The sequence below is a fragment of the Chenopodium quinoa genome, unplaced genomic scaffold (genome assembly GCF_001683475.1).
Source record: "Chenopodium quinoa cultivar QQ74 unplaced genomic scaffold, ASM168347v1, whole genome shotgun sequence".
Classification (NCBI taxonomy): Eukaryota; Viridiplantae; Streptophyta; class Magnoliopsida; order Caryophyllales; family Amaranthaceae; genus Chenopodium; species Chenopodium quinoa.
Genome location: NW_018744151.1, coordinates 1048679 through 1072202, shown reverse-complemented (window position 1 = coordinate 1072202; position 23524 = coordinate 1048679). Strand labels below are relative to the sequence as shown.

Below are 23524 nucleotides of genomic sequence, written 5' to 3'. Positions count from 1 at the left end.
CTTGAAAAAGGAAGTCAAGGAATTCAACTAAGGCATCTTCTTTCAAAAATATTGTTAAAATCTTATTTTTGGTGATTTTTGGCAAGTTTTCCTAAGTGGAAAGTAATCATAACAGTCATAGTGATTATGGGTGCAGCACTTAAGCTACATTCCTAACATTTATTTGTCAACCCTGAAATTCTAACACACGCTTTTGTCTGATTAAATGTATGGGAAAGCACCAAAATAAAATTCAAAATTGGGTTCTCAAAGAGTATAGACAAAGCTGACAAGTTGCTCTAAATCCTAATACATGCTACAAGGCAAAAACTGAGCCATTAATTAGCATTGACTAACTATATGAGAACAAACAGAGTCTTAGTTGATTGGATGGATGTTTTAATCATAAAAAAGCATATGCAAAGCGTCTGAATTTTTTTATTTTTTTTGTTTTCTTTAAGGTATAATTATAGGAGAAAATCCGCAGTGAAAATTATGGCTTATATGCACATGTTTGTTTTGTTTCTCTGTTTTATTTCTCTCCTTGAGTTTATTATTGCTCGAAACAATATTACAACCACTCAGTTTCTTAGAGACCCTGAAACAATAGAGTCTAGTGATGGCATGTTCAAGTTTGGTTTTTTCAGCCCCATTAACACGACGAATCGTTATGTTGGGATATGGTATAGTAATCAGGAGTCTGATAAGTTGGAAGTGGTATGGGTAGGCAACAGGGAAAACCCAATTAATGATTCTTCTGGGGTGTTCAAAATATCAGAAGATGGAAATCTTCAACTTATGGATGGGGAAAATGAGGTGCTTTGGTCATCAAATGTATCTCAACGGGAGAATAATTTAGTTGTTGAGCTTCTAGACTCAGGAAATCTTGTTTTGCGTTCAAATGCTAGTGAGCTCAATGTCTGGCAGAGTTTTGAGCATCCTACAGATTCATTTTTGCCACAAATGAAATTTACCATTCATGAGAGTGAGAGGAACAAGCAAGACCTATTTCAGTCATGGAAGAGCCCTTCAGATCCATCCAGTGGTAAATTCACTGTTGGTATTAACACTCTTGTTCCTCCTCAAGTTTTTCTATGGAATGATGATCATCCTAATTGGAGAAATAGCCCATGGAATGGAAATATATTCCTTGGAAAAGGTTCAGTTCTTAGCATTTTAACTGACAACGATGGAACAACATACTTTGGATATCCTTCGGGGAACCAGTCAACTCAACAACACTTTGTAGTGAATTATGATGGAAGTCTTGTCCAGAAAGAATGGAATACAGGCAGTAGAAAGTGGGAAGTTATATGGAGTGCTCAAGAGTTTGACTGTAATAATTATGGAAAGTGTGGAGCATTTGGGATTTGTAACCAAACAAATTCAATTATATGTGGCTGCTTAAAAGGCTTTGTGCCAAAAAACTATGAAGAATGGAGCAAAGGAAATTGGACGGATGGTTGTGTTCGCAGAACTTCACTGCTGTGTGAGACTAAGGGAGACAGAGCAGATGTGTTTTGGAAGTTGGGAAATGTGAAAGTACCAGATAATGCTGAGTGGTTTTCTGCAAATGGAGAAGATGATTGTAGGAGTCAGTGCTTAGGAAAGTGTTCGTGTAATGCTTATTCTTATTTTTCAAGTATTGGGTGTATGATCTGGAATGGCAGCTTAATTGACACAAATAATTTATATAATCAGGTCATGGATCTTTCCCTTCGGTTGGCTTATTCAGAATTAGGTGCATCTCCGTTTCTAACCTCTTGCCCTTTGTGTTACTCCCATAGACTTGTATTGCAGGCTTTCATCTCACCAGTTGGGCATTTTATATTCTTGTACGTGAGATTTGATTTATTGAATAATTGATGATTTTGTTCTGTTTTCAGGTAATCAGCAGAAGCAACAACCAAAGCAAGCTAAAACTAGAAAAAGGAACATTATTCTAGTAGTGATGGTTATTATTGGAATAACTACGGCTGCTGCCGTCATGTACTTTGTATGGAGGTGGATGCGTCAAAGAAATGGTGAGTTCTTCCTTTTTTTTTTTTTTTTTTTTTTTTTCTAATTCACTTATACGTCATAGTTCATATGGGTGATATTACTGATATAGCTACTTGGAAGTATTGTTTTTAGGCTGTATTTTCTGATAGGACAATTTTGCTGTAGGAGTAATGAGAATTACGAGCAAGGAGACTTTACTGCAAAACACTATGCTTAAAGGCATAACTAGTAAAGCTGAAGTTGGAGATTTACCAGTGTTTGGATTGAAAAAGTTGGCAATTGCAACAGACAATTTCCAGGATAGTAACAAGCTTGGGCGAGGTGGTTTTGGCACCGTGTACAAGGTAAATGCACTGAAGAGAAAACAAACTTTTCCCTTTGTGAGTGGGGACCTAAACGGCTGAACTTGAAGATGTAATGGTTTTTTTCAGGGAAAATTTGAAGATGGACAGGAGATAGCGGTCAAAAGACTTTCAAAAGCATCTGGGCAAGGACTTGAGGAGTTTATGACTGAAGTGTTGGTTATTTCAAAACTTCAGCACAGAAATCTTGTCAAGCTGCTGGGGTGCTGTGTTGAAGGAGAAGAAAAAATGCTGGTGTACGAATTAATGCCAAATAAGAGCTTGGATGCACTTCTCTTTGGTAATTTGTGGTTATATCTATAAGAACATAATCCTACTATTGGTATTTTGTTATCTTTGTATGGCTAATGCCACAATTGTAAATTCTCAGATCCAACATATCAGAAGATTCTGGACTGGGAAAAGCGACTAAACATCATCCTTGGCATATGCCGAGGACTTCTTTACCTTCATCGAGATTCTAGATTAAGGATTATTCACAGGGATCTTAAAGCAAGCAACATATTGTTAGATGGCAATCTCAATCCTAAGATATCAGACTTTGGCATGGCAAGGATATTTGGTGGCAACCAAGACCAAGGCGACACCAATAGGATTGTTGGCACCTAGTGAGTCATATAGTTCATAAACCTTTCTTCTGTAAATAAAATAGAATATAACATTTCAATTGGGTACTGAGCTATTCCATGTACTCCTACATTCTTTTGCTTTATATGCAGTGGTTATATGTCTCCAGAGTATGCAATGGAAGGTCGGTTTTCAGAAAAGTCAGACGTGTTCAGCTTTGGGGTGCTACTACTGGAGGTTTTAAGTGGAAGAAGGAACAGTAGCTTCAAGGACGAGGAATGCTCGAGCCTTTTAGGTCATGTAAGATATCTAATAACATTCCATATCTATATTTTGGGTATCTATTACCATGATTTCTCTGCTTGTGTGGCTTGCCTTCATATGAAAGGCGGTGCATTTACCATCTAAACTAATGCTTCTTATGGTTTTAGGCATGGAATTTGTGGAACGACGACAATATTTTGTCATTGATTGATCCAACAATATCAGAATCTACTCGCCATGCTGAGATTTTGAAGTGCATACAACTAGGACTGCTATGTGTGCAAGAAGTTCCTGAGGATAGACCGAGCGTTTCCATGGTTATTTCGATGATTGAGAGTCAGGTTACAGATCTTCCTCATCCAACTCAACCTGGGTTTACACAAAGAAGGATTGCTTCTCATAATGAAGCCCAACAAAATGCTCATGAATATTGTTCTGTTGATCGTGCTTCTATTACTGTATTAAGCGGTCGTTGACTGTAGGTTGGGGCAGCGAGTTGTGTATGCTCTGATTACTATCTAGTCATCTAGTAATTGATCAATGCGATTGCAGCTCTTTTATACAAGCATTGCTTATCAATATCATGTATATAAGCAGTTCCTATATAGTGCACACTCCATACAATAAGTACGCTATGCAACTCTTACATGAATATTGTGGGGGAAGGGGTTTGGGGTTTCATTAAATTAAAAAGTTTCAAAAATTGTTTGATTGGTTTTTGGATTATTGGTTGCCGTTGTAGGATATACAACGGTTGCATAAGATATTTTCTAGTTATCAATTACAAACTCTAACCTTAACGCGCAATTCTTTGTTTTGTTTAATGCTGACCTAAATCTGTTCCATATGTTGTGAATAAAGGGGTTCAAATTACAAAAACATTACCTTATATTTGTTTTTGGTGTTTAGAGAGCCACAAGGGCGGGGGTTTCCTGAAACCGGGAGGGAAGCTCTAACCACTTGGGCTATCCCTCACTCTCAAAAATACCTTATATTGCTTGGTAATAAGAATTGAAAAGTGTGAGCTTTGAATATGTGAAATGTGCTTTTTTTTGCGCTGAGAATTTTTAGCATCTACTCAAAAACAGCTCAGTTGTAGCTATGCACACCATGTGTTCGATAAAATGTCCAGCTGATAACTACGCTCAATCAGTTTGATTATCTGCAATCTGACATCTTAGTCTAAACTTTGATCATTTCACAGGTTACTATATCATTGTCAAACAAGTCCCAGTTAAGAAATTTACGAGCACTATGATCGCACTGCATTGATTCATCAGCATATTGGAAGATCATTTGTGAAGCTACATTATCAAATATGATCATGCTACATGCCCTGAACTATCTCTAAACTGGCTTGATTAGTGCGGATGTAAGAAGCATGACTTCGAGTTCTTTAAAGTTGGGGGAAACTCTTTATTTGAGCAAAGATAAGCAGCGGATGTAAATGTGTATGATGAACACGAATCACACCAGAAATGTTTGGCCTATTGTTTCTTTTTGCAATGTAAGTTTTTATGAAGTTTATGCTATTAAGTTCAAAGTTATTTGTGCTTGAATTTGCTATTGATTAGGCATAATCTATCTGATCATTCTCGTACGTTGTACTTTTATTAATATATGTTGGCAATGTTGCAAACTAATGAAGCTGTCTATCCGCCTTGGCTTATTCCTATGCTATTGCACAATAGGCATAGTTGTTTAGGTGCTCAACTCTAGTTTTTTAGCTAGAAGTCCTAGATACCTGATGTCTTGATTATCTGTCAGTACTTCTAATTTAATCTTATAGTTTACACTATATTAGTGTGCGACGGCCTCACGTAATAAGACTTGCTCTTATCATGTTCAGGATGAAGTCACACCCCTATAATTGAATTGATGGTACTGGGATTTAAAGCCAGAAGGACGACATATAATGACATGTATTTCTTAGCTCGTCTTTTTTATTAGAATTTTGATTAAGGCTTTTGGAAATTCACGGTCTTCCATTCGTGGCCATTGTGAAGGAACTCTCTCGAATTTGCCTAAGGGAGTAGCTATGAAGGAGAAAAGAATAAGAAATGGATAGTTTCCTTAAATAACTCTAATGACCATTCACAAAAGACAAGGGGGGGTTTTCTTGGTCTAAAACTACTCTGTTTTGAATATTGTAGTATTTAATTTGAATACCAATTGAGACCACAGTTTAATCTTATTTTATACATGTAAGTTGAAGATTAAGATTTTCAGCTACTATTCTTTTGTTTGTATAAAAAAGTATAAAAAAGTATAAAAAAAGTATTACTTGTATCAAACTCATGCATGGTCAAAAAGTCAAAAATATCAATGTTTAGATCATAAAGTCAATTTTTTTTATAGAGTAGCTATTCTTACAATTACATCATTATTTCTTTTAATATTGTATTACTACCTTGACTTCAGATTGGAAGACCTTTTTTTTTGGATGCATTTTTTTAATATGTTGATTCAAACCATGCTGAATTGGTTAATTGATTGGTTAAACAGACAGTTTTGGTTGTCTGTTTTGTATTAGGATTATTCTAGATTTTTATCAAGTCAAGGGTTTAAATGTATAGGATAAATCAGACCCATGCTAGGGCTGGCAGTATGGCTCTGGAGCCAACACGAATCACGGTATGAGTTGCAACAATTTTGGCACGGTTAGGTTAGGTAAATGAGTACATGACACCAAGGTGTGAGCCATGCCTAGGCAGGACATGCTATCTAAAACACTGGCAGTCTCTCGATAGTGCCACATGAGTGTTGGGGTTATAGCCCATGAATGAGGCACAAGGTAAAACCCTTGCTTTTGTCTTCATTTAAATTGTTTTTGAGTCATTTTTATCAGTTAATAATGCAACTAAATCTACTTAATACTTAGTGTTGATGTACTTTTGATGGGTGATATACATTTATTTAAGGATAGAGGGGGTTGAATAGTAGATAAATTCATACTATTGAAAATTGTTTCGGGGTTTTCTGATGTCCTGCGGGAGAGTTACAATTCCGAGACTGGAACCGGACGCCTGTACCTGCAAAATAACGGAGACTCCTGAGAGCTCCGCCTCCAACGGTCAAGTTAGTACCTGATTAAGGAGTAATTAATACAGAAATTAAAGTAATAAGGTCTCTCTAGGTGAGAGTATTTAATGTAGGTAATCTGCTTTGCTAGCGAGATCAGCCGGTTATTAGTGTGTTCCGTAATGTATTCGGGCCCCTGATTAATGAGGATTAATCGAGTATTTATAGCCTTGGGAAGCGTGCAACTCTCTAGGTTTAAGGTAAACCTAGGGCCGATCGGGCTTCTAGACTGAAATGGGCCTTGATGGCCGGTTGTCCCATTTGGCATGGGTGGACACGTGGCGTGTCTTAAGTGGTCCGTGGAGGACGCGTGGCGGAACCTGGTTGGTCCACTTGTCAAACGGCGCTTGGTGGATAAAAATCCCCTAATCATTTGCCCCTCACAGGTGGCACGCGACTGGTCACGTGTCGCCTGTGACAGGTGTTGCACGGTGACAGGCGACGGCCCGTTACAGGCGTCACCTTGCAGACGGCCGGGAGATTCTCCCGCCCAAATTTGAATTCGGAAGCGACCCTTCGCCTCCTCATTTTGCCTATAAAAGGAAGTGCTGACTTCGGTCATTTTCACATTTGAGAATTTTTGCGAGAACATTCGGACCCCTGAACTTGCTCTGACATTTTCGGACTTTTTCTGCCTACCGCCTGTTCTGACAAGCCGACTGACCCGAACTTTCAGGACTTCATCAACTGTCATCCGTTCAGGTAACTCAGTTCTCTTACTCTTAATTTTCTTTTTATTTTTTGAAATGGCACCATGGAAGCACACGACACGCCCTAAGTTAGTGATCAGCCGGTCACCGGGGACGGCTGAATCTAGGACTAGGAGTGCCGCCTGCCCTTTTCTGGACCCATCTTTGCCCTTTATACAAAGTCCGACTGAATCTGTGTCTATGCAGAACGTGATGGCCAGAACAAAAAAGACTGCTAGAATATCAAACTCAGACGGCTCCTCCCAAAGGGTACTCCTTAGCGAAACATCTGACCAGGCGCCAGATGTGGAACGAGGCGACTGTCAAGCTGACAGTTCTGAGAGAGGGACCAAGGTGTTCCCTTCTCATTTAACCGTGGACATGTCTAATTTACCTTCTGCTCCTTCTAAGGGAGAGGAGGCGGGCCCCTCTAGGAGAGGGGAGGAGTCGTCCTCTTCGGACTCGTCAGGGGACGAGTCCGATTCCAGCTCTTCTGACCATAGTTCTTCTGACTCAGAAGAAAAACATAACAGCCTACAAGAGGCGAGAAGTTCCCATGCAGTGGAGAAGGGGGATAATTGGGCAGAGCCGTCCGCCTCTTACAGAGAGGAAAACACCCCCTACTACTGCAGGGTGCCCCGGGGCCGGATCGCAACCATGCGAGACAACGTGGCGAGCTTTATTGCTAACCACAAAATGGGCCCGGAGTATTTACTGTTTGTGCCGGATCCAGAAGATACTGTCGTCTGGCCGGCTGGTACCAGCTATGGTGACGGCTGTTTTGGCTGCTATGTGGCGGCCATCAAAGCTGGTCTGCGCTTCCCATTACATCCGGCTGTTCAGCGGATTTTAGATGGGTATGATCTGGGGTTATGGCAGTTAGCCCCCAACTCTTGGGTAAACGTACTCGGCTATGTGGCCGGGTGCGAACTGAACGGGGTGGAGCCAAGTTTTGAGGCTTTCGCCCACATGAACTATCTCAGCCGGACCCCTAAGTCGGGAGGTACCGGCTGGTATCAACTAACAAGCCACAGGGGTTACCTCATGACGAGAGGTAAGGCAAACAAATGGAAGGATTGGCGGAACACCTTCCTTATTATCGAGAGTTCAGACACGGAGCTGAACAAACGTTTTAACAAGTGGAACAGGGATCCGCCTCTTCTTGCAGGCGGCCGCAGCATGCCGCCTGTTCCCCCAAAGGCTAAAAGAGAGATCCTAGACAAAGGACTCTTCAAAGTAGAGACTAGGGTGAACTCTACTTCAGGGGTACGAGAGCAAGTACCCCTACACTGCGTCCCGAGCTTCAAGTGGCTCTATGATGAGTACTTCTTGGCCGCCTGTGGCCTCGGCAGTCGGTGCTCTAGAGGTAGCCGGCCTGACGAATACTCTGTTTTCTCACGCCTTGTTTACTTGGGATTTTTACTAACTTTGCTGTTTATTTCTTTCAGCCGACGCCATGAGTAAAATAACAGCATCTAAGACTGCGGCGGCCATGCTGCGGGTTTCGCTAATGAAGCAGTCGTACGCCGACTCCCCCAGCAAGGAGGCACCCTTGGTAAGCTTTGAAAACTCTTCCCCTTTAAGTTGTATTATGCATATACTAACTCTTTTTGTTTTCAGTCTGGCACTCCAAAGGCTTCTTCCTCGCAACAGCCGGACCCCAAGGCCCGGAGAACGACTGTTGCAAGCTCTCCTGGGTCTTCCAGGAAAACAGTGGCGGCTGAGAAGCAGCCGGCCACTTCTTCAAAAACCCAGGCGGGGCCGCCTAGATGTATGGACACTTGCTTGTAAAAACTCACTCTTGCTTCCTTCTTGATTAGGTCTAACTTGTTTTTCCTTCTGCTTAATGCAGCCGGCCCCCAGGGACTTGACTTGGTTGAGGTAGCCAAGTCAATGGTTAAAGTAGTTCCTCCCTCTGACAGGGAGGCGGTCAAGGGTGCCGGCACCCTTGACCTCGATGGAATTTCGGGGATCCTAGCTGAGGTATACCCTTTTGAAGTTCCAGGACGCCTGTTAACCCTTATGATTGGAAACTGACGCCTGTTTTTCTTTGTACTTAGGCCCTGCTCCGAGTCAACAGCCTTCGCAAGCCGATTGATCGGAAAAACAAGGAGGTAAAGGCCGCAAAGGCTATGGCCGCCTCCAGCTGTGATAAAGCAATGTTTCAAATTGCCCAAAATGAAGTACTGACCATTGATCTTCTTTATTATCAGGCGCAGGCGACCGCCGCTGTTCGGGCTCAGCTAGAGGCGGCCCAAAAGAAGGTTGACGAGCTGGAGGGGACCGTCACCAAACTTAAAGTCGAGCTGAAGCCCCTTCGTCAGAAAATGCACTCTTACGAAGCCATGGAGAAATCTTTGGCTAACGTAAAAGAACGCCTGGTGAACCAGGAGAAGAGTCTTACCCAAGAGCTCTCGGACAAGGCCGAGCAAGAGAAACAAGAGCTCGTCCGGGAGATGGTGGAAGACTCCGCCCAAATCCAACGCATGACCTGGGAACGACTGTTCCCCAGTGCCGACTTTGCCTCATGGGAAAGAACGTACCGCCAGTGTTCGGAAATATATAATCAACAGATCCTGGCGGCTGCTGAAGAAGAGGCGATGGACGTTGCGTTGGAGGAGGAAGAGCCGGTTGTGGCGCTTGTGCCACTTGGGGGTAAGGCATCAAAAGATGATGCAGCTAAGGCCGAGTCCAGCAAGAAGAGTGCTGACCAGGCGGCTGCTGCTGATACTGAACTGCCCCCTTCTTAAGCTTTAAGTATATTTTTTTTTCACGGCCTGCGTGCCGTTTGCTTTGTAATTACCCGGCCAGGGGGCCGGGGTTTTGAATATTCTGCTGGTCTTTTATGGCCGGCTCATTTTAATCAAATTTTTTGTTTTTGTTCAAATTTGTCTAAGTATTTGAAATTTGCTCACTAGACAGACTGTTGTGTATGGCCGAACGTTAAGACAGGTACAAATAGTAAGTATGCCGCCTATGCCCCTGGACGACTGGTTGTCTGTTTCCAGGATAGATGATCAGTCGGCCATTTAATCAATCGGTATTCGAACTCTTTATTCAATTTGACCAAGTAAATAGAATTACCAAGTAGCCAAGGAATTTAAGTAGGAAAACAAGCGGCGGGTACCGGTTGTTTCCCTTTATTGCCAATGTTGGCCTCTAATTTGTTATTTGTTTACCTAGCAAGAGTATTGGTTGAGAGCCTTTGTTTATTAAAAACAAGTGGACGACTCGTACCTTTTAGGCTCAGTACTAAGTTTGAGTGACTATTAAGTTAACATAGGAGTTACTTAGTCTTCGTCACAATCTTGATTGAGTAGTAAAGGTATCAGGCGGCGTAGGCCGGCTAGACCCCTTGATTCACCAATGTTTGTTGGCTATTTACTCAATAGGTTATCCAGTAGGAATAGGGGTTCGAGTGCCCTTGTTTGTATAAAACAGGCGGACGACTCAAACTTTTTAGGTTCCATACCAAATTTGAAGGAGTGACTATGAGTTAACTTTGGAGTTACTCAGTCGCCGTCACTTTTGTTTGAGAAGTAGAGGTACCAGGCGGCGTAGACCGGCTAGACCCCTTGATTCGCCAATGTTTGTTGGCTATTAACTCAATAGGTACCCCCTGCATTTATCCCAAGTAATACAGGCGGTCATCTGACTCAGATTTCAACTGCTACCACTGGTTTGGTTAGTGATAGAGTTATCCTTGTCTCAAAAACGGCTACGTGGTTGCCCTTTGGGACAGTCGTATAGGTGCCGTGTAATTATTTTATAGAACAATGTTCCACCCAAAAGGGAGCTGCTCTCTGCGACGAATTTCATCCGAATGGATGCCGCCGGACGCCTGCTATAATGTTGGGACAGGTCGGATTAGTTTTTAAAAGTTAGATCAGTTGACTAGGCGCCTGGTCTGATCATTCGGCCAGTGGCCTTGGTATGTTCTTGGTGAACGTATGTGCTAAGTAAAAGAAGGGTAGCCGCCTGTTAGTTACAGGATCGGCCAGGCCCTAGTCTTTTTAGCTAAGTATTGTGAGTAAAATACTCGAGGGAGAGTAGCCGACTGTAATGGAACAGACGGCATGCCCCTGTAAAGATAAAGAGTGAAACTCAATGGAGAGTAGCCGACTGTAAAGGTACAGACGGCATGCCCCTCGTAATACAAAATTGAATAGTAAGTGCCAACTTTTTTAAGTAGCTCTTTACTTTACATCATTCAAAAGAAATATTTCTTAAGGTTATCTACATTCCAAGTTCGAGGCAACGGTTGTCCGTCTGGTGTTTCCAGACGGTAGGTACCGTCCCTGACTTCCGCATAGATTCGGTAGGGTCCTTCCCAGTTGGGAGTTAGTTTGCCAGACTCGTTAGCCCTACCAACTGCTTCCATTTTTCTAAGTACAAAGTCCCCTACTTTGAGTGGACGCCTGTGCACTTTTTTGTTGTATGATCTAGTCATTCTCAGGCGGTAGATTTCATGGCGCAAAACAGCATTGCCCCTCTTTTCAGGAAGTGAGTCTAATGCCAGGCGCATAGCTTCCCAGTTTGCCTCTTCGTCATATAGCATTACTCGAAGAGTCGGCTCGTAGTGTTCTATTGGAAGAACAGCTTCTGCGCCATAAGTTAGGAGGAATGGAGTTTCTCCAGTCGCCCCTTTTTCAGTCGTCCTAATGGCCCAAAGAACATGTGGTAGTTCATCTGCCCATAGGCCGCCTGCTCGTTCAATTTTTTTCTTGAGACCGTCTGAGATGATTTTATTAAAGGCTTCTACCTGGCCGTTTGCTTGTGGACGGCCGACAGATGCAAAGTAATGTCCAATTCCTTGGTCTCCCAACCAGCTTTTGAGAACAGGCGTCTCAAATTGGGGACCATTATCAAAAACCATAGACATGGGAACCCCGAACCGAGTGATGACGTTTTTCCAAATGAATGAAATTACATCTTTCGTCTTGATTCCCTTTACAGCCTCCGCCTCTACCCATTTAGTGAAGTAGTCAACGGCAACAAGTATATACCTTCTGCCGCCTGTAGCAGGCGTATATGGACCCAGAATGTCCATGCCCCACTTAGCAAACGGTAGTGGGCTGTGAATGGTAGTGAGGTCAGTAGCCGGACGGTGAATTAATTTGCCAAACCTTTGGCACTTGTCACATTTTTTCACCATCTCCATTGCATCTGCTTCCAACGTAGGCCAAAAGTAGCCCTGCCGCCTTGCCCTTTGAGCAAGCATCCTACCACCTATATGGGAAGCACAGAAACCAGAGTGAAGATCATCTAGTATCTCTCGTCCCTTTTCAGGAGTAACACACTTTAAGAAGGGTTGAAGGTGCCCCCTCTTGTGCAGTTCCCCCTGTATCATTTCAAAACAGGAGGCTCGTTTTTTCAGTGATGCCGCCTGTTGAGGATCATCCGGCAGTGTACCGTTTGTCAGATATGCCCTGATTGAATCCATCCAGGTTGAGCTTCTGTCTAGAATTCCAATAGGATTTTCCTCGATGCTTCTCTTCTCCATTACTTCCCAAAACACAGTTCGAGGAGTATCGGAGGAGGCGGATGATGCTAATTTCGAGAGTGCATCTGCCTGGTTGTTTTCTGATCTCGGTACTTGGATCAGATGGAAATCCTCAAGGGAGCCGACTGCTTGTCGGACCGCCTGTAAATATTTGATCATGGCCGGATGTGTTGCTTCGTATTCGCCATTGTACTGACTCACTATCAGTTGTGAATCAGAACAGGCGTCTATTTTCCTTGCCCCGGCCGCCTTACACATGCGGATCCCGGCTAGTAAAGCTTCATATTCTGCCTCATTGTTTGAAGCCTGGAAACTGAAGCGTAGAGCATACTCGAACCTGTCGCCCTCTGGAGATTGACATACGACGCCTGCTCCACAACCGTTTGAAGTAGAGCTTCCGTCCACATAAACCTTCCAGACTTGGTCTGGAACTTGAGAGTCAGGAGGACGAGTCATCTCTACAATAAAGTCAGCAAAGGCTTGCCCCTTCACTGCTTTTCTAGGCTCGAAAGTAACTTCGAGACTCTGCATTTCTATGGCCCATTTGATCATTCGTCCGGAGGACTCCATGGTGGTAAGGGGCCGTTTGATCGGTTGGTCGGTATACACGACGACTGCATGTGCCAGAAAGTAGGGCTTCAATTTTTTAACAGCCATGAAGAGTGCAAGACCAAATTTCTCCACTAGGGGATACCTCAACTCGGCATTTTTCAGTACGTGACTGACAAAGTAGACCGGAAGTTGACAGCCGTTCCTTTCAGCAAGGAGCACCGCGCTTAACGCATGATCAGAGACGGCCAGGTACATGTAGAGATTTTCCTTGGGCAAAGGGCTGACCAGCCTTGGCAAGGAATGCAAGTGAACCTTTAATTTCTGGAAGGCGGCCTCAGCATCCGGCCCCCATTCAAACCTTGCCTTTTTCTTAATTGCCTGGAAAAAGTATAGGCATTTGTCGCCTGATCGGCTTAGAAATCTTCCCAAGGCCGCCAGACAACCTGTTAACTTCTGAACCTCTCGGACGGTACGAGGCGACTGCATGTCAATGACCGCCTGTACCTTCTCAGGGTTCGCCTCTATTCCTCTCTGGTTGATAAGGAATCCGAGAAATTTCCCAGACTCAACTCCAAATACACATTTCTTGGGATTGAGCATGACATGGTGCCGCCTGAGTGTGGCGAAAGTTTCTCGGAGGTCCGTCAGATGATCTTTCTGAAGTTTAGTCTTAACAATCATATCATCAATGTATGCCTCGACGTTTCTCCCAATCTGATCAAAGAACACTGTGTTTATCATTCGTTGGAATGTAGCCGGGGCATTCTTAAGACCAAACGGCATGACCGTATAACAGTATAATCCCTGATCAGTGACGAAGGCCGTCTTCTCCTGATCTTTCTTCCACAAAGGAATTTGATGAAAACCAGAATAGGCGTCCATAAAACTCATCAAGGCATGGCCGGCTGTTGAGTCGACCAGGTTATCAATTTTGGGCAGAGGGTAACTGTCTTTGGGGCACGCCTTGTTCAAGTCTGTGTAGTCTACACACATTCGCCAGGTGCCATTCGGCTTTTTAACAAGTACCACATTTGCAACCCAATCTGGGAAGTAACATTGCCGAATGAACCCTGCATCAAGTAATTTTTTGACTTCGGCGGCGGCCGCCTGACCTATTTCTTCACCATGGTTCCGCTTCTTTTGCCGTACCGGCTTCTTTTTCGGATCCACAGCGAGTTTGTGTACTGCCAGATCAGGACTGATGCCTGGCATTTCATGGACTTCAAATGCAAAGATGTCCTTGTATTCTTTCAACAGGTTGTGAAAGTCATCACCAAGGTTTCTCAGAGCAGTCGTCCCAACTTTGACTGTTCGGTCAGGGCGGGAGTCGTCTAGTATTAGGTCCGTATGCTCACCAGCCGGCTGAGGGCGGAACTCATCCGGCCGGTCCTCTGCCAATGATTGCTATTTTCTTGCCTTTCTGGCGGACTCTGTCTGGGACGCCTTTCTTTTTCTGTCGCCTGTTTCTTGAACAGGCGCACTTTCCTTGACATTGTCAAGGTCTGTTTTTTCTCCACTTGACCCAGTGGCCTTAGCAGTGGGTTTGACATCCGAGAGATAGCACTCTCGGGCCATCCTCTGATCTCCCCTTAGGGAGCCGACTGTTCCATTGTCCCTTTCAAACTTAAGCAGCATAAGTGACGGGATTATAACAGCCTTGGCACTATTCAGGGTTGGGCGACCCAGAATCATGTTGTAGGCAGAGAGTTCCTCTACAACTAGGAATCGGACTACCATGTGTCGTCCTTCCCCTTTTTCGCCCAGGCGGACGGGTAGATCAACTCGTCCCAGTGGGTGGACGACTCCTCCTCCAAACCCTATCAAAGGGTGGGAGGCCGGATGTATGCAGTCCGTCTGATATTTCAGTTTTGACAGACATTTGCTGCTGATGAGATCTGAAGAGCTCCCAGTATCTATGAGGATTCGACCAACTCTCTGGTTGGCCACTTTACATTCAATAACGAGAGGGTCGTCATGCGGCCCCCTTATTCCTCCTAGATCCTCTTCAGTGATGACAATCTCAGGAAATGTATATTTGGACGGTCGTTCTTGGTGAACGGAATTTACATCTAACCGCCTTATATTATCTTTGTTGCCCCTAATAGTGGGGCCGCCTCCTGAGAAGCCGCCTGCAATGGTGTAGACGACTGCATCATCTGTATCGGAACTGTCGGCCTGTTGATTCTTTTTGGCCGACTGCTTTTTTGAGGAAGTATTCCCCGTAGATTTCTTGACATAAGTGTCAAGATCACCTTGATCAGCCAAGCGGTCTAGGTACCGCATGAGACTAATGCAGTCGTTGGTGTGATGACCAATGTCATCATGATAAGCACAGATTTTGTCTTGGTTCCGGTTGCTCGCAGAACCCTTCATGGGGAGCGGTTTCTCAATTGAGAGCCGTCCCTTTATTTCTTTTAGGATAAACTGGTTATCCTTGTTAAACACATACTTTGGGGAGTATGGTTTGAATTCCTTTTTCTTCTTGGCCGGCTGTTTAGAGGAATCAGCCGCCCAGACCCCTTTTCTTTTTTCATCTTTGTTGGACGACTGTTTCTGTCGTCCTTCTCTATTGTCGAACCTCTTCCCGTCCGACTGTTTCAATGTACACAGATCAGTCGCCTGTATATAGGCTTCTGCTTCAATCAAGGCCTCTTGAAGAGTAGCCACCCTTTTTCGAACTAAATCAAATTTGAAGGTAGACCCGTCTTTGAGACCTCTAAAAAAGTCAGTATAAGCTACCTCATCCGGTAACCCTTGAATCTGTATTCTCATCAGGTTGAACCGCCTGATGTAGGAACGAAGCCCCTCCTTTTCACCCTGCTGAATTGTTCCCAAATCAAGGGTCGTTTTCTTCGCAGGGATGTTCATTGCAAAATTGGAGGCAAATAAGTAAGCAAGCGTCCTGAAACTGTTTACACAACCAGTCGGCAGGTTGCCGAACCATTGCTGTGCAATTCCCTTGAGAGTTGCTGGGAAACACTTGCACCAAGTGGGATCATCCAACCCTTGAAGGTACATCAGGTTGGTGAATGCCATCAGATGGTCTTCCGGGTTAGTAGTGCCATCATAGGCGCCTACTAAAACATTTTTTACTTTGGCCGGCTGAGCGGCTTCAGTAATTTCCTTGGAGAAGGCCGACGGCTGTTCACCAAGTCTAAGCAGCCGTAGCTGCCAGTCCATAGGTTGGACGTTTTTTGCTGCAGGTCCACCAAATGGAGGTGGCTGCATAAAATATTGTTGTTGCGGCACAAATGGCAAATTTGGTACCGCCTGCGCACTATGAAAGCCAGACTGTCGGGAGGTGCCGCCTGACTGACTCTCATGGTACGACTGAGTTGGCCTCATCGAGGCATTTCGCAAACTGTCCTGAAAATTTGAAGTAGAAGCCGACTCTGATAATCGGTCACTCCTCTTCTGCTCTAGCAGGTGCCGAGCATCTGTGAACGTTTGCTTTGACCCGTCCGCCTGAATATGACGAACCGGTTTCCTATTTCCCGTAGGATAACGGAGTTTTGTGAAATCAAGAGCAGACGGCTCCCGCTTCTTAGATTTAGGATGGGGAGTCGCCTCTCGCCCTTGAACTGGCTTCCTCTTCAGTGAAGTGGAAGGTTTTTTGGCCGCCTGCTCTTTGACTGAAGCAGGCGGTTTTTTGTTGATCAACTCTTGGATCTCTCCCTTGAATCCCCTCATGAAGGTCATGAGTTCGTTCCTTGTGATCGGAGCAGATCCATCAGTCGGCTGTTGCCGAGCAAGCGGTGCGCCTGCTGGCTCACTTCCTGTTTGAAGATACTCCCGTTCCCTTATTTCAGTATGACGGGTACGGCGGGCCCTTAGGGTCCCGTCTGGAGCTGTATGAGTTTCAACTTCAAATTCACTTTCGGTATCATGGTCCGACTGAACTTGAGGGTCGTCTAGGGGACGCCTCTCTTCTGGGGTCGGTACAGACTTGGATGCCATCTCTGAAGTACTCTCCCCACAGACGGCGCCAGATGTTTCGGGGTTTTCTGATGTCCTGCGGGAGAGTTACAATTCCGAGACTGGAACCGGACGCCTGTACCTGCAAAATAACGGAGACTCCTGAGAGCTCCGCCTCCAACGGTCAAGTTAGTACCTGATTAAGGAGTAATTAATACAGAAATTAAAGTAATAAGGTCTCTCTAGGTGAGAGTATTTAATGTAGGTAATCTGCTTTGCTAGCGAGATCAGCCGGTTATTAGTGTGTTCCGTAATGTATTCGGGCCCCTGATTAATGAGGATTAATCGAGTATTTATAGCCTTGGGAAGCGTGCAACTCTCTAGGTTTAAGGTAAACCTAGGGCCGATCGGGCTTCTAGACTGAAATGGGCCTTGATGGCCGGTTGTCCCATTTGGCATGGGTGGACACGTGGCGTGTCTTAAGTGGTCCGTGGAGGACGCGTGGCGGAACCTGGTTGGTCCACTTGTCAAACGGCGCTTGGTGGATAAAAATCCCCTAATCAAAAATGACTTGCCAAATAAAATTTGGTCATAAGTCCCTATTGAAAAATTTGTAAGGTAAAAATGCAAAATTGATTACCTATATGAGCTATGCTCGGACAAGAAACTTGAATTTAATACAATAGCTCATATGATTTAATATTATGCTGATGAAGGTTAAAACAACAAATCTGTCAAAGTGTAAATTACTAAATATTGACAAAGTCTATTAAATTTTTTTTTTATTCCACTATTACAATTTATGCAATTTATTTACTTGTAAGACTTGTTGGCCAATTGTAAGAGCAAGATAGAGACCAGAAAAATCAAACTCGACGGGTGCTTCTAGCATTCTAGTAGTCAGACTTATGGGTTCATACATGGCCAGAGGTAAAATGAAAGGAATACGCGGAGCCTTGTGATGAATATATGTAGACATGTACATGAAAGAAGAATTCATGCATGACTAATTTAACATTGGTTTTAGGATAAAATATTCATATTTTCTCACATATTTGTATAGATTTTGCTGTTTGTGATAATCTATGAACATGTTTCTTATATTCCTATTTTGCTTTTCTTTAATTTTTGGTTCAGTCCTAGCCAATATTACCACTACTCAACATCTAAGAGACCCACATGAATTAGTCTCTAGGAATTCCACTTTCAAATTCGGGTTTTTCAGCCCTGCTGATTCGACTAATCGCTATGCTGGGATATGGTACAATAACAATGATTCTGATGTACTCGAAGTCGTTTGGATAGCCAACAGAGACAGACCACTTAATAACTCTTCTGGGGTGATCAGTATATCAGAGGACGGCGATCTTCAACTCTTGAATGGACAAAACAACATTTTCTGGTCAACTAACATAGCAGCTAATCATAAGGTAAATAATTCAGTTGCTCAGCTTTTGGATACTGGAAACCTTGTTTTACTTTCAAATGTCAGCGGCGATATCATCTGGCAGAGTTTTGACTATCCTACCGACACGTTGATGCTGCGTATGCAAATAATTGTTGATGAGGATAGAAATACATCACGGCGGCTTAAATCTTGGAAGAGTGCTACAAATCCATCCACTGGACGCTTTAGTGCAGGCATTAATCCTCGCTTGCTATCTGAAATTTTTCGTTTGGGATGGTGATCGACCTTATTGGAGGTCTGGACCTTGGAATGGTCATGTATTTATTGGAGTACCAAGTATGTATTATTTTGCTTTGATAGATGGATTTCGTCTTGATGATAACTATGAAGAAGGCACACTTGGCCTATCATTTTCGACGTCTAGCCAAAGAGTTACAGAACACTATGTTCTGACTTTTGATGGAGTAGTGCTACAAAAAGAATGGGATGAAGACAGAAAGAATTGGACAACTATATGGAAATCAATAGAAACTGAATGTGATGTTTATGGTAAGTGTGGGGAATTCGGGACTTGTAACTCAAATAATTCGCGTATATGTGGTTGCTTGAAGGGCTTTGAACCAAGAAATAACCAAGAATGGAATGAAGGGAATTGGACTAGCGGTTGTGTTCGGAGAACATCTTTGCAGTGTGGGGATATAGGAGCTGAAGAAAATGGGTTTTTGAGGTTAAGGAACATGAAAGTGCCAGATAATGCTGTGATGTTGAACACAGTAAATGAAGAGCAATGCAGGAGTCAGTGCTTAGGAAATTGTTCATGCTTGGCTTATTCTTATTATTTAGGTATTGGGTGTATGATCTGGAGGGAAAGCATGGTTGACATACAGGAATTCTCCTCCCTCGGTGTCGATTTATACATTCGTTTGGCTCAAAGTGAGCTGGGTAAGTAGTTCTCTGCTCTGTGTTTTTCCCCTTCATGTAGCCTTATGATCAGTATTTTATATTATTTGTGCTCTGAACTTTTGTATATATATATCTATATTTTATCTTGTTTAATGTGGAATTTTCGTCGGTTTTGCAGAGGAAACTGGGAGTAGATGGAAACTTATTCTGGCAATCACACTGGGTTTGGGAGTAGTTATAGTTGTTCTAGTCATGTACTATATATGGAGGCGAATGAGGAGACGAAATGGTAATATTTTTGTCCTGCTAATCCATGATTTTTGTAGTCACATATTTTGAACTTCCTTAGTTTCTTATACAGAGTATATGATCTTCCTGCAGAAAGTAATGTTATCAGCAATAATGACACACATTCACATAGTATCAAGTTAGAATCCGGTTTTGATGATGTCAAGTTGCAAGATTTACCATTATTTAGATTTGAAGAGTTGGTAGCTGCAACAAACAACTTTGACTTAAGAAATAAGCTCGGTCAAGGTGGTTTCGGTCCAGTTTTTAAGGTAATGTATAGTTATGTTTTTGAAATTATATCACTTGGGTGTATAGACTTAAGAAAACATATATGTTATTATTTCCCCTGACTTAATACAGGGTAATTATAGGAGAAAATGGGTGTATGAATGGAACAGGAAAAAGAAATAAGAAGTTTATGGTATTAATTGTTTCTTATTCTCAGGGAAAACTAGAAGACGAACAAGAAATCGCTGTCAAAAGGCTTGCAAGGGCATCGGGACAAGGCTTACAAGAGTTTATGAATGAGGTGGATGTCATCTCCAAACTCCAACACAGAAACCTTGTGAAACTTCTTGGTTGTTGTGTTGATGAAGAAGAAAAAATGTTAGTTTATGAATACATGCCCAATAAGAGTTTGGATGCATTTCTTTTTGGTAAGTTCTACATTTTATAAGGTCTAACAATCTTACCATTATATACATGATACATCATCAAAATCCATATATTAGCATCATTAGCTACTAATTTAACTAAATTGTCTGTATATTGTTTCATCAGATTCAGGAGCTCAGGAGCTTCTACACTGGAGGAAGCGCTTAAATATTATTGAAGGGATATGCCGCGGCCTTCTTTACTTGCATCGCGATTCTAGATTGAGGATTATTCATAGAGATCTCAAACCAAGCAACATTTTGTTGGATGAAGACCTCAATGCTAAGATATCAGACTTTGGCATGGCAAGGATATTTGGTGGCAAAGAAGATCAAGGAAATACCAACAGAGTTGTTGGCACCTAGTAAGTATCCTATATAAATAAATTGTAATTTATAAAATGATTAGTATGTAAGTTACTAACTTGTTGATTATTTGTAACTACTTAAGCGGTTATATGTCTCCGGAATATGCAATGGAAGGACGCTTTTCAGAAAAATCAGACGTATACAGCTTTGGGGTGCTACTCCTAGAGATCCTTAGTGGTAGAAAGAACACTAGTTTTAACAACGACGATTCATTGAACCTCATAGGATATGTAAGCTAATCCCACATTCTTCTTTGAACTTCTATGTTTTGTATATTATTCTGTGTACTGATTGATTGAACACAAGTACCGAATAAGTAATCAAACAATGTATGTTTATTGTTTTAGGCCTGGAAATTACGAAATGAGGATAACATTCATTCACTGATTGATACAACAATCAACAATCCATGCTTCCATGAGGAAATTTTGAGATGTATTGAAGTTGGATTGTTATGCGTTCAAGAACTTCCTGAAGAAAGACCATCGATTTCGACCGTTATTTCCATGCTTGATAGTGAAATTACAGATCTTCCACAACCAATGCCAGCCTGTATTTATGCAAGGCAAAATCCAATGTCCTAGGAGATCCCCTCATAATTTTGACCAAGAGAATTGCTCTGTGAACAATGTTTCCTTAACTTCTCATATTAGTGGTCGATAATATAATTAAACTGCTCGATAATATAATTAAATTAAACTCCCCATATGATGTAATTATGCTTTTAATAATAAGGAATTATAGTATTATAGTTGTAAACATGGACATAATTTATAGTCATACATTCATGAGATCAAAATCTTATTGTGCACATGACCGCCAACAATATTTATCAAAACCGCCAACATTTAAGGTGAATGGACACCAATGCCCTTACTATATTCCCACCTCCATCTTCCTTTTTCTCTTTTATTGTTTTTCTCTCATCACCTATTAGGGGCGCAAGTCAACCACCACTTCCCAACCACAACAGCGACTGTACGTCGGAGGTGAAGGGAAGCAGCGGTTGTTCAATTCGTCGGAGGTAGAAGGATAGCGGCAGCAAGGATTGGAGGTGATTAAATGGCATCATGGTGGTCAGAAATACCAGTTTGTCATCTCACTCGATTTTTTTTAACAATCTCCGGCGACCAACACAACCGGTCACCCGGGAGAGTAACCGAATTCCAGAGTCGGTTGACCATGGTAACCGGCGTTCGAAACCGGTTACCGTCATGGGTGACCGGTTTTGCACGCCGGTTACCATGGTCAACCGACTCTGGAAACCGGTTACCGTCCCGGGTGACCGGTTTTGCGTGTCGGTTGTGCTGGTTGCTGAATTTTAAAGGAAACCACCACCTTCCTACCGACGAGGGTAGGTGGTGGGTTGTTTTCAATGGTTGTTGCTGCTGGTTCTTTGGGAATTTCGGCAAAAAAAAAAAAAATTAAACAAAAAAACTGGTACCGCGGTATTTAACAATTCACTCATTTTACGGCAACGTTGGATTTTTTTTTTTTCACGACTAATTCAAGTATCCTTTCCCACACAAAAAATAAATAAAAAATAAATAAAAAATAAAAAATTTAAGGTACATATAGTATTTTTTAGTGGTTAAATCCATTTGTTTTGGAGATTATTTAGGTCATACGTTGCGACTAGAAGAGACTTTAAGAAATTAGGAAGTCCTCCGTATATGTTTACTAAAAAAACCGCATGTTTTATATTGGTCTATGATAAATAATAGGTTAATATTATCTTGTTAACAAAGTATATCTTTACAGAATATTAACTTATAATATCAATTAATTATCTATTAGTCTTAATGTTAAAGGAAAAACAATTGGTTCAATTAATAACCTTACCCCGACCCAGCAAAACTGACCCGATTATTCGTTTATAAAATTATTCTATTCGGATATGAAATCGAGGAAATGTACTTGTAGTCTCGTACCCATATTCACTTGAACCAATTTTGATCCAAATTGAATTCACAATAGCAAACTGGGCATGACAGGCAGCTTATTTGGAGGGAGGTCAAAAAAACCGAAGGAAAAGATTCCTCCACCTCCTCCTCTGATCCCACCGATCCAATACAAGATCAGATGACACTCATACATCATAGGATAACTCGATGGTGAATGTGAGTTGTAATCTCCGACTACGTGGGTAGTGGTCTGGGCCTATTGATAAGTGTTTTATTTGTCCACTTATCATGGCATTTTTAACACAATTTTGTTGTCATTTTCCTCTCTTTACCCCCTTTTCGACTCCTTTTTTGTGTATGATTACAGCTTTTGGCTTTCCCGATCCTTTTTATGTGTGTGTTCGTGTTTGTAGATGCAAGGAGAAATTGGTTATATAACATGAACATGAAGAACTATATTGGAAGCAAAGCACAAGAGGAGAGGGCGTGCAACCCCTGAGGAGAGGGCGCTCCTACCCCAAGCGCCACAATCTGCCTCTCTTTATTCCCAGCTAGGAGAGGGTGTGCACCATAGTAGGAGCGGGTGCTCCTCCCTGATCTTCCACAAACTGCCTCAAATTGCTGCAGGAGGAGAGGGTGCGCAAGAGCCAGGAGAGGGTGCTCCAGCTTGAGGAGCGGGCGCTCTCCTATGTAGGAGCGGGCGCTCCTACATGCAAACCCGAATTTTTTGGGCGGATTTTACGATGTGATTTCGGGGTGTATAAATTCGACCCTTGGCTTCAATTTTCAGCATCTTCTTCCTTGGAGATGATCACCTTCTTCCTTTTAGTCTCCTTAGTCCCTTAACTCTCTAAACTCTTATTAATTAGCTTAGTTTCTCTCAACTCAATCATTGAAGTAGATTAATTGAAATTTGTATTCTCACTTTCAACATTTTCTCAACCTTGAAGCTTCATTAGTAATCTCTTTCCTCTATCTCTTACTCTTTATTTTCTGTTTTTTTATTGCTTTGAATTATAGATTTCTCTCTTAATCTTGGTTAATTATTGTTTCATGTTCAATCTACTTTGTTCTTACTACTCT

General features: G+C 42.5%; 1 pseudogene; it reads left to right on the top strand.

The window, feature by feature from the left end:
• Nucleotides 1-217: 217 nt before the first annotated feature.
• Nucleotides 218-21665, top strand: LOC110693376 (annotated as a pseudogene).
• The last annotated feature ends 1859 nt before the right edge of the window (nt 21666-23524 follow it).